Here is a 6,225-nt window from a genome sequence, read left to right as displayed (position 1 = left end):
TTGTCTGATCAGAGGCGACTTCGAGCGCAATTGGGTCTGATCATAACCTCTTCGAGCGCACTTTTGTCTGATCAGAGGCGACTTCGAGCGCAATTGGGTCTGATCATAACCTCTTCGAGCGCACTTTTGTCTGATCAGAGGCGACTTCGAGCGCAATTGGGTCTGATCATAACCTCTTCGAGCGCACTTTTGTCTGATCAGAGGCGACTTCGAGCGCAATTGGGTCTGATCATAACCTCTTCGAGCGCACTTTTGTCTGATCAGAGGCGACTTCGAGCGCACTTGGGTCTGATCAGAAATGCTTTTAAACGCAATTGGGTCTGATCAGGGACCATTTCGAGCGCATTTTTACCCTTTTTTTGTTTTTTTTTAATGAGAGATGTTGGCTCTGCCAGGAGGCAGCCATAAAGCAGCGTTCTGATAAGAGACTTATCTAAAGTCCGATAGCTCTGATCAAAAAGCAGGAGTCCAGCCGATAACAGACGCCGGTCCCCTTCAGAAGAAACTTTGATCAACTGGAGACCACGATGTTTCTTATGGAAAGCTGTCTAAACTCATCCATTGAGTCAGAAATATACACTAAAAGGTACACTAAATAAAATTTGTTCTCAACAGTTGGGTTTCGTTTTCTTTAGCACTACTTTTATAATTGATTTTTCCTTAGATGAATTAAACACTGCAAACATCTTTTTTTTAAATGAATATATTATAGCAAAATTAGAAGATTTTTTTATAAGTAAAACCTTTCTCTGATCAGACTATTTCGAGCGCACTTGGGTCTGATCAGAGGCAGTTTCGAGCGCAATTGGGTCTGATCATAGGCGGATTCGAGCGCAATTGGGTCTGATCATAACCTCTTCGAGCGCACTTGGGTCTGATCAGAGGCGACTTCGAGCGCAATTGGGTCTGATCATAATTTTTCGAGCGCTCTTGGGTCTGATCAGAGGCGACTTCGAGCGCACTTGGGTCTGATCAGAGGTCTAATATTTTTATTCAAATTCATCGCAAATCTTTCATTTTATAGCTAATTTTGCAGTAAAATCTCAACCAACGTGTGTGTAAGTTTTGTGTGTGCGTTTATCGGGTAACCGGTTTGTCTGTGTCTGTTTGTCTGTGTCTGCGTGTGAGCGCACTTGGGTCTGATCAGAGGTCTAATATTTTTATTCAAATTCATCGCAAATCTTTCATTTTATAGCTAATTTTGCAGTAAAATCTCAACCAACGTGTGTGTAAGTTTTGTGTGTGCGTTTATCGGGTAACCGGTTTGTCTGTGTCTGTTTGTCTGTGTCTGCGTGTGTGTGTGTGTGAGTGTGTGTGTGTTGTGGGTGGGGGTCAAGCGATGGGGTTAGGGTTGAGAAGAAGGCTGATGAGGGGGGGTTCAACTCGATAGGGGGAGGAGAGTGGACAATTTAAGTGTTGTGGTTAAAGGACGGGAGGGCTGACGATGGCGATTTTGAGTGTTTTTGATCAGAGTGGTTAGCTGGGGAGGTGGTCTCGACTGCAGAGGCTACTTGGGTCTGAAATTGGGTCTGATCATAGTCTGATTAAGGACTGGGCAATGGTCTGAATTTGAGTCTGGACCATGGTCTGGGGATGGTCTGATCAGAACTCGTTCGGTCTGGAAAGTCTGATCAGAACTCATTCAGTCTGGAAAGTCTGATCAGAGATAATTTCGGTCTGGAAAGTCTGATCAGAGATAGTTTCGGTCTGGAAAGTCTGATCAGAGATAATTTTGGTCTGGAAAGTCTGATCAGAAGCAAATTTGGGTCTGGACCTCAACCTGGGTGTTTATATGTTAACTTGTTTCACTGATTTCAATGCTCTAATCTTTCTGGTTATTACAAGTGTAACTTTTCGCCAAACATTTTAATCAAATAATGCACGCAAGAAATATGTTTTTTTAGACAAACGATAATGGTTTTTGGTTATAATTACATTGTTGTTCGTGAAATTCCGACGCTTCTGGAATTGTTCCGGCTATATTTTTGTGCTTAACCGGTTATAATTTTTCGCTTGAGCGATTTTTCGTCTGGCCCTTTTGACTTTTCCTCCTTTAAAACGGGATAAATCGGTAGTAACCGGAGGACGTTTAGTGGCTGAGCAGCTCTTAGAGATTTACATCTTATTAGTCTAAAAGTATGCGATTGACCGAAACTGTTTTTAAAAACAATTTTATGGTGTCTAACCTCAACGCTCCCTCGTCCTCCAGCTAGCGTTTTGAACCCCCCCCCCCCCCAACCCTCGTCCAGCACTCGCAACTCTCCCCCTCCCGGCTAAACCCCCTGCCCCCTCAACGTTTGACCTCACCCCCCCCCCCCCCTCATTCCACTGACGCCCTCTAATACTAGCGTCCCTAAGCATCAACTGACTACTATGGAAGCCAACTGCCCCCGACGTTAGTCGATTATATTTTGTAGCTCTGACAATGCAACCGTCATGTTTCAGACTTGCATTGTCGCAATATCAATAAACTGATACCCAGAAGCCACAGCCGTAGCTGATATTATGTTCTCTTTTGCACCGAAATAATCCAACCTAAAACATTGAAGGTCAACTTATAGTCAACGAGCTCCAAGAATAATATCCCCCAAGACATAATAAAATTTCTAGTCTGTTCAACAAATCGTTCTTGGTTCAATATACCCGTCTCCAGTGTTTGCCATTCAAAGTAGTGCACGCAAAAATAATAATTGTTTGCTGATACAATGAATATCTTTATCAATAAAGCAATAATTTTTGAGTTGCCATAAAATTTCAACGCTGGATCGTGGCAAGTTCTTAGAAACTCGTCAATGGATCATACTATGCCCTATTTTCATTTTTGTATGGTCATAGAAAACTCATGGAAATAAATATGATCTCATTGTGAACTATTCGAGATCATATTTTGTCTTTTCTATGATTTTCTCTGAATTGTCCTCTATTGTAAAAATCAAAGCATTAATCAAAGCGATGTCCGATAAATGGACAAAAAAATCATTAAAAAAGTGTGAACAGCTTAGCTAATTTCACAATTCTGCAAAAGGTCTATCAAATACTACTTTGACCAAAACAATGGTTAGCTATCCTAAACTTAAACCATTATTTCATATTCAGTTTGTAACCAGGACTGGAGTCTCAAAGCAATTCAGTGCTGAACCAGCACATTACAACAGTAAAATCTTAATTAAATGCATCTTCACAATATTTCAGGTTTTTTTGTGTGCAGTTTTTTTTTCATTATGATTATATTGAGATCACAGAGTTCCACCAGGCTAAACTTATCATGTGCAGTCTGAAAAAAATTTCAAATCCCAAAATAAAATCTGAGTAAAAAAAACAGACTTTGATAGCTTATGGTAATTACTATAGAATTATGCACACGATCACACGATTTATATAAAATCTAGTTTGTAAGCATTTACCACAAAACCAATTTAGCTTAGTGGTTACGACTTGCTACGCAAATTTAATGTTGCAAGTACCCACGTAGAACATCGAATCACATATAAAACAAACCTTCTTGATGTTCGTTAAACTGGACATAATAATTTTTCTGCAGTAATTTTTACTCAAAAATGAAGACTGGGCAGTGTAAATTGTGACATGAGCAGAGTTCTGGCTATCCTAAAAAACAGAATGTCTCTAGACTGATTCAGCACTGATTCACTTTGCCACCAACCCCCGGAAATATTATCTGAAGGCGCCACAATAAATTTTTACAGTCAAATACGGAACAAGTATATCACAATTTAAAACTTTTTAGTTCCAACAAAAATTTGGAGCATCTGAAAAACTGTCGTGAAATATTAAAATCTTCTCTTACAAGGTCAAATTAAACTCTGTGCGATAGTTGATTTGAATTTCCTCAATAAGAAACATAGCCGGATATATTGTCGGAAAATAGCCGACGTTGACGCGCTTCATGCACATCGGGATTGAAACAAAAAATTAAAAAAAAAAAGAAGAGATAAATTGACCGAATTTTTTCAGTGTCAAAAAGTGTTCTAACTCGGCGCTCAGTATCAGTTGGATTCTGAAACTATACCTAATTCAACTTCTAAACTGAAAGCTAATAAGCTTAATACCAATGAAAGCTAGAGCTAGCAAAGACTAATGAATTTTGATAACCTTTTTCTTAATGACTTTATGACCAGGCGTTATCGGTTTATCCCATTTCTTTTCGTTTTGCTCCTTTGACCTTGACTGTATCCACTATCTTGTGTAATTCATTGAGTGAATGGATTAAACAAAAACTATTCAATTGAAACAGGGATTGAGGTAAGTCCGAAGTCAAACGTGAAAGTCGTGACATATGTAAAACGAAAAGCGTGATCAAAAGGTAAAGTGAATTAAAAAGAAACATAGCAGGACAAGTACTGAAATACAATTCAGAGAATTTTAGTAACTGACGACCTGACAATCAATTACTCCGCTTACAAATGAGAGCTGTTGGTAATGAGACTAAGCAATAAAAGAACAACAAAAACAAGCAAGACTAGGAAATTAACTGTTATTTTTTGTAAAGACAGGATCAAAATCAAAAAAACAACTGATTTGAAACCAGACTGCCATCTTTAAACCTCTATTTCTCATTGGCAACCTGTCATTAAATGTCGATAAGCCTTCTCACCAATAATGATAAATGATGAGACAAAAATAAACAACAAAAATCGCAAAAAAACTCTATTGAAGTAACAGAACGCAACAGCTTCTGAAGGATACAATTACATTATTTATTTGAGTCATCAAAAACAACCGTTCAGACATTTCATCAATGAGATTAAGTGATAAGAAACCAATAAATACAACAAAAGATATCAAAACTAAAAAAAATCACCAAGATTTTTTTTTGAAAAAACGAACAAGCGTAAATGTCAAAGAAAGCAATAGCTATGAACTGAAATGACTTGCTTTAATGATTTCTTTTTTAGCTACTAATGAGACCTGTAAAAATGATACTAAGAATTAGGACAAAAAAGTTGAAACGAAAAGCTCGCAAAATTCGATAAATATTATGATTCAAAACAATTAGTGTCAAATTGTTAGAATAGAAAGCACTGGCTTTGAACAAAATCGATTGAATGCATAAACACAACCCCTTTTAATAGCATCAGAAAACTCTCCCCAATGAGATTAAATGATAAGACATCAAAAAAGTACAATAAATACTTGCAGAACTCGAAAATTAACTCAACATTTTTGAGAAAAAGTAGTGTCGAAGTTATGAAAACTCAAACCTACTCAATTTTTTGCTCCCTTTAATTTTACAGTTTGACCAAAATCACCACTCTAATTTGATTCATCACTGATTAAAAAGCCGAAAAAAGCATGAACAGATCTTAAAAACATAGCAGGACAAGTCCTGAAGTACAATTCAAATAATTTTCATTGACTAAACAGAAAACTAGATCTAGAACTGACTATGAGTGAATTGGGAAAACCATTTGTAAAACAATCAGATCAAAAAAATTTTTAAAAAAAAAAACAGAAAATCAATGTCAAAATTCCGCATGTGGGCAATAAACCACTATCAAGGAATGGAAATTTGTTTGAAACAAAAAACTATGCCTAGAATGAACTATGAATGGAATGGTAAATCCGTTTAGAAAAAAATCGGATCAAAGTAATCAAAAAATCTGTAAAAATCAAAGTGAAATTGCGGCATGTGAACAAAAAACCCATAGCGAGAAACCGAATTTTTGTGCAAACACCATTTTCTCACTCTACTTTAGAATTAGAGCGAAAAAAATTCACTCAGCAAAACCACTCAATTTTTCGCTCCACTCCCTTTTTTGGGCGTGACCAAAGTCACTACTCCAATTTGACTTCAAAAATCATGAAAATGTGTGAACAGAAAAGACAGCACCCCAATACAATTCAAATTCTTTTGAATTTTAAAAAAGACAGCGCAACAATACAACTCAAATTCTTTGAATTATAAAAAAGAGAGCTCCTAAATAATAGCCGTTTAGGAGGCTGACGGTGGCTATTAATAACAAAAAGGCTCGATAATGTGCATTTGCACATAATGTTCCGAACCTGCTCGTCTGAAAAGTTGAGTTAACTGTCTACTAAATAAAGAAGAGATAGAAAACGTTCAAACTTCACAAGCTGTTTTAAGATAATTGGTGTTTGAGTAAAGAAAACAGCTAAAAACTGAAACTAATGAATTCTTTAAATAATGCCTTGCCGCATTAGAGGGTCGATGAGACCTACCATTTATAAGACTATGAAACAAGGCAA

The sequence above is a fragment of the Convolutriloba macropyga genome, chromosome 9 (assembly GCF_964194025.1).
Source record: "Convolutriloba macropyga chromosome 9, txConMacr16.3, whole genome shotgun sequence".
Classification (NCBI taxonomy): domain Eukaryota; kingdom Metazoa; phylum Xenacoelomorpha; order Acoela; family Convolutidae; genus Convolutriloba; species Convolutriloba macropyga.
The sequence above is the reverse complement of the archived record's forward strand: the minus strand, read 5'-3'. Positions refer to the sequence as shown.